Source organism: Podarcis vaucheri (assembly GCF_965113315.1).
Source record: "Podarcis vaucheri genome assembly, chromosome: 16".
Taxonomy (NCBI): Eukaryota; Metazoa; Chordata; class Lepidosauria; order Squamata; family Lacertidae; genus Podarcis; species Podarcis vaucheri.
The window spans coordinates 39102919-39108677 of record NC_138754.1 but is presented as its reverse complement, the minus strand read 5'-3'; the positions used below and the strand labels follow the sequence as shown (position 1 = coordinate 39108677).

At 47.6% G+C, this 5759-nt stretch overlaps 1 long non-coding RNA gene across 2 annotated transcripts in view; it reads left to right on the top strand.

Moving 5' to 3' along the window:
• Positions 1–276: 276 nt before the first annotated feature.
• LOC309521564 overlaps positions 277–5759 on the top strand; it is a 141383-nt gene continuing 135900 nt past the window's right edge. Inside the window, exons 1-3 of one of the 2 annotated variants that reach the window (XR_014214716.1) lie at positions 277–1188; positions 1696–2489; positions 2653–2720. This is a non-coding gene — a long non-coding RNA (uncharacterized lncRNA). Of the gene's footprint in view, positions 1189–1695; positions 2490–2652; positions 2721–5759 lie in introns of those variants that run through there. The other variant, XR_014214715.1, reaches the window with a different exon arrangement.

Sequence of the window (5759 nt, the reverse complement as noted above, 5' to 3'; positions counted from 1 at the left end):
TTAAGATCTTGTATAGAATGCAATTAGAAGCTAATTTTGGTCATCTATCCCTTTAAGAATCCCTTGCCCTTCCCTCTGGAACCCACTGGCCATAACATTCCTCAACAGTTATAAGGCTGAAGTATCTGACGAAGTATGTATTACACACGAAAGCTCATACCTTGAAAACTTATATTGAGTTGATCTTTAAGGTGCCACTGGAATTATTAAAAAAGATATTTTCATCTTGTTATTTATTATGACTATGACAGATCAACATGGCCTTCCACCCACTACTTTACGCAACTCAGAATTAATCACAGGGATCCGTGGCCTGAGAGGATGGGAGTGAGCTTGGCTTCTTTTCAGAAGCGACACTGCCACTGAAGAGCGTCTGGGGACCCAGTGGCAGGGACTGGTGGCCTGGCTGGGCCAGGCTGATAAACACCCTTCCAAGCTCCTTGGGGGCAGAGCTTTTGCCACTTCTTTAAGTGTTGCATCTTAAAGCACCACCTGAATAAAATATGACCTGTTGTGCTCCAGAGGTAGAATAATAATAATAGTAGTAGTAGTAGTTATAAAACAAATTATAAAACTACAGTAAAACATTAGCATCAGCTTCTTAGCTTTAGAGTAAGAAAACCAACCATATAAGCATTGCCATTCCTCAGCCGAGTTGTATCCAAGGCATTGCAATGAGCGGTACAGCATAGCTAAAAGGGTATTTGGGAAGAGAGTAAAGCCAACGAACTGTCTGAGCAGAAAGCACAAAGTCTATCAGGAACCTGTCATGGAGCAAGTGTAGGATTGGGTTGCCCGCATCGAGTTCTGTCCAGCACTGCCTCACAAACTTGCCGCTGTCTCTGGTGTAAGGCAGTGAGAAGCTGCCCTTGCATTTATGTAACTGTGTGCTAACTGGCTTTAAAGGGCTTTTACAAATACTTGTGGTACGGTGGCCTTTTTTTACATCCCACATTATAAAAGAAGTGTGCTCTTCTGGTGGCACTGAGGAGGCCATGATTGTTAAATTTGGTGGGAACCATGTGCCAAGAGTTGGGCAGAGCGTTACGCTTTATGCTGTACATTTTTCTTCTTCTTCCAAAGATGTACTCCTTGCTGCCTGCCTCTTGTCACGTTTCTCTGCCTGGCTGGGACAAAAAGAGCAACCCAGAGCCTTGGAACAAGCTGTGACCCAACGACCAGTACAAGGTATGGTAGGAAATACTTAACTAGGGTTATGATGCTGGTTATCTTATAGGCCAGGGATGGGGAGCCTGGTGTCCAGCAGAGATTGTTGGGACTCCAACTCCCATCAGCCCCATCCCTGAAATCTATGGAAAATGGGCTAATAATAATAATAATAATAATAATAATAATAATGGCCATTTGGTGGGAGGAATAATAAGCTTCAGCTTTGGAAGGCCTGGTGTGTGTGTGATCACAGCATTTGGGGTTGGACTAGATGACCCTTGGGTTCCTTCTATGATTCTTCATTCTCCTCTCCAGTTCAATCTTCTAAACTCTGACTGAATAAGCAGGATAGATCCCTGAGTTTCTGCCATTGACTTGTGGTTCTTTCTGCAAAATTGCTTTTAAGCCCGTTAAAGTTGAATGATTTCCTGCCACTTCCGAGTCACCTTCAATGGTAGCCCCACGTAGAGCGCGTGGTAGTAGTCCAAGCTGGAGATAACACTTAACCGTGCTGCCCTCTTTCAGTTCTATGCGGTGAATGCAGACTATGACAAGCTGAAAAAAGGAGCGCCCAGATATCTGAAGAGCAAATGAATCTGGGAGCTATAGTTTGGGTCTTTGGGTTTGATGCTTTTGTAACTGGATCTGTAATGGCTTTTAGTCAAATACAATAAATGATTGATTGATTGATTGATTGATTGACTGACTGACTGATTGGTGAAAAAGTGCTTTTTTACTGAGATGCTAACTTTCTCTCTGCATGCCATTCCTTGAACAGCAAAGATAAGGCTTGCTTTCATTGCTCTGTTCATTGGTGCATTTGACTAGTGTTATGTGGAGGGAAATGCATGAGCTGGGCTGAAAAATGTCCCCCTCCTGCCTCCTTGGGTGTCCGGTGTGGCCTTCACAGATATTGACACAACTTGGGGGAGGGTGTTTTGGCTGCTGAGCTGCGCCCCACCCCCACCCCATTGTGAGGGCTGAGGGTGTGATAGTGATGCCTCCCCAGCTGCTGCCATTGTCTGTGGGTTGACTGTGATGCCACAAAAACATAAATGTGGGCCAAGGCGCAAGCCTCGGCAGTTGCCCTCCCCAGAGAGAAATGGGCAGCTCAGTGGCACTCAGCCCTGGTGGTCTCCTGCCCCATGGCAGCAAGCTGACAAGCGGAAGGAGGCAATCGCCTGGTGCTGGGATGCTGTGGAGCAAGGAGAAGGCAAGTACAAAGTTTACTTGCTGGTGGGATCGCTACCTGAAGGCGACGGATATTCAGCTCTGAAGCTGGTTGATATCTGGCAATGGACCTGGCGAGGCTGCAGCTGGTGGGTGGTTGTTGGATGTCAGGCTAGTGGATGCCGTGAGGCTATGCTGGCTGAGATAGATGCAAAGTGGTTTGGAAGCCTTGTTTGTTAAAACAGAGGAGGACTCTGGGGGGATGCTGCGGATGGGGGCCATCCCACTCACCTGTTTGCCTTTGCCTTACAGGGATGTCCGGAGCCGGTGAGGTTTTCCCCAAGTCCAAAGTCATGAAGAGAAGCGTTTGACAACCATATGTCAGGAGTGCTCTGATGGTGTTTCCTGCTTGGCAGGGGGTTGGACTCGATGGCCCTTGTGGTCTCTTCCAACTCTATGATTCTATGATTCTAGGACGTCCCTATTTACAACGGAGAAATGAATGTAAAATACTGGCAGCGAACAATGGACAAGGCAGTGGCTGTACCTGAGAGAAGGAGCTTTGAAGGAAGACTGCAGGCGGACATCTGCTGCATTGCAAGTGATGGGGCAGTGGGGAGAGAGCAGAAAATGAGGGAGGAAACATTAGGCCACATTAGGCGCATCGTCCATTGGAAGTGCTATGAAGACGCTTTGAACAGGAATGGCACCTCCTCAGGGATTCTGGGAACTGTAGGTGGTTAAGGGGACAGAGAGTTGTTAGGCGGGTTAGGGTTAGGTTTAGTCTTAGTCTTAGTCTTAGGGTTAGGCTTAGGCTTAGGAGTAGGGTAAAGGTAGGGTTGAGTTGGGGTAGGGTTAGGGTTCCCTTCTTGTCCGGGAACTCTGGGAATTGTAGCTCTAGTTAAGGGTTAGGGGTTAGAGTTAGGATTAGCATCAGGGGTTGGGGTAGGGGTAGAGTTCCCTTTTTGCCAGGGAACTCTGGGAATTGTAGCTCTTGGAGGGGAACAGGGGGTCTCCTAACAATTCTCTGCACCCTTTTCAAACTACAGCTCCCAGATTCTTTGGGGGAAGAAGCCATGAGTGTTTAAAGCGGCTTCATAGCACATGAAATGGTGTGGATGTGGCCCTGGCCTCCCTCACCCCACTGTCCCTTATTCTTGAGGAATCGAAAAGATTTCCCCATGCAAATCTCTCGGAAACAATGTATTTCATCCGGAAAACTATTTAATAAAGATTACTTTTTATTAAAACCTTTGAATGTGTTTGAATGCCTCTTAAAATACCTGTGCAGACCACTTTCTCAGGCAGGTTTGTCAGCAGCGCTGTGTTTCTGCCAGCACCTCCTTAATTTTGCTAGTCCCCGCTGCCAAAAGAGACTCAGCAAAGAGGCTTGTAGCAGCCGTCCCCAACTTGGTGCCTTCCAGATGTTGTTGGCCCAACTCCCATCATCTCTGACCACTGGCTATGCCAATGGGAGTTGGATTCCAACAGCATCTGCATTGCTATCCTGTGCAAACGAATCTGTTTGCCTGGGATTTTTGGGTGGGCAGGAAGGTGAAGGGAATTTTGTTGCTGCTGCTGCAGATGAAAGTCCAGGTGGTTCGTGGAGCATGCGCTGCTTTTATCTGTTTTGTATAAGCAATGTTGGATCGGTTTTATTATGGTATATTATGCACATAATTAACCAGTGCAGCAACCTGAAAGCACACATTATACTCTGTATGAACATCCTAGGTTGGTCTTAATAAATTATGTTTCTTTCTGGCCTTGTGAGTTTTGTTCTCATGGGCTGAAACATGCAGTTCTTTCCCTGAGTTGCAAATCAGGAAAATCCAAGTTTGCATCTTGCCTCTGCTCTGCCATGTGGACTAAACTTCTCCACCTGCAAAATGAATATTTTAATACTGACACCTCTGTAAACATTGCAACAGATTGTGTATGTGAAACCCTTTGAACAGTTAAAAAAATGCTATGTAAATATTAGAAGTTTTTATAGTTTTGGTCTGAAAAAAGAGTCCTGGAGAACTTGAAAGCTCGTTTGCTATTTTGCCAGATTTTCATAGGTCCTCAGCTCCTGGAGGAAGGGAACTTTCCTCTTTTGCTCTACACAGGACTAGGCACACAGAAGCTGCTTAATATATAATAAAGATCATTCTACCGTGGCTTCCTATTTTCACTAGAATGGCAAGATAAAAATTATCTAACAAACAATAATAATAAATCCATATACAGTAAATACAGCCATGCTAATTTTGCAAGTTGCTTTGCTTCCCCTGCCATTTATAAATATTTTTATTTGATCTATTGAGATTAAAAAGAAATAACAAACAAAAGGGTTATCCAGAGGAAAGAAAATTGTAATATTTGTTACATCACATCACAATACTTTATTCTTGCATTTCTAATTTAGCGTACTATTCATTTTCGTTTTCTTTTGTTAATTTTAATCAATATTATATTCTCTTATAATTATCCATCATACCACAGAAGTCATTCAAGGCCTGCCACTGACGTCATGTACAAAAAATACCTTAAGGATTACTGTAATAACATGATGTCACTGCCATTTATAAATAAATGTGTGCGTATATATAATTTACATGATTTACATTTTACCCTTCCAGAGGGAATTCAGGATGGAAGACATGGCAAAGAGAGGGTATTAAAAAGAGTTCAAGACATTCTCCACCAGCAACCTCAAGTTTGCCAGGAACGATGCTTCCTCCTTTCTGCCACCAAAAGCCTGAGTAAACAGGAATGCTTCAAAATTCCTCCTGAAAGTCAGCAGCCAGGAAGGCATTGTGCAAACAACCCGGCTTGGCAGCGCCAGGCGGGGCCACCACCACCAAGGCCTCGCCGGCTGTCTGCGGGGTCTGAGAGGGGGTGGCCCAAACCGGCAGGCAGGCAGGCAGGTAGGCAGGCAGGCAGGCAGGCAGGCAAGCTGCCCCGGGAGGCGTCACGATCCCGCCCCAGCCCGCCAGGGGCTGCTGCGCTCCTCAGGCATTTCTGAGTCGGGCGCAACCGGGCAAGAACGGGTTAACTGAAACCGCAGCTGGGCGGGGGAGGACGAGATTTCGGGGGGGGGCGGAGCCTGCGAAGAGGCCAGGCTTGGCTTCGTCCAATGGGAAGGGAGGAGGCGATGGCCAGAGCAGGCAGGGCGCGCGCGCAACCGGCGGGGATCGATGCGCTCCCGTCTGCGGCGCCTGCAAATGGCCCGGGAGGGGGGCCGCCTCCGCCGCCGCTTCCCGCTCGGGTCTCCGCCCGAGGCGCCGCCGTAGCTGCCGGCTTCCCGCGGGGGCGCCCGCCCAGCGCCGAGGCTCCTCGGGAGAAAGCGCGCGGCGGGGGTCAAGCCGGAGGCGGATTCCGGCCCCGGTGACGTCAGTCGCGCACGTGGGACCGGGACCCGGGGGGGGGCGGAT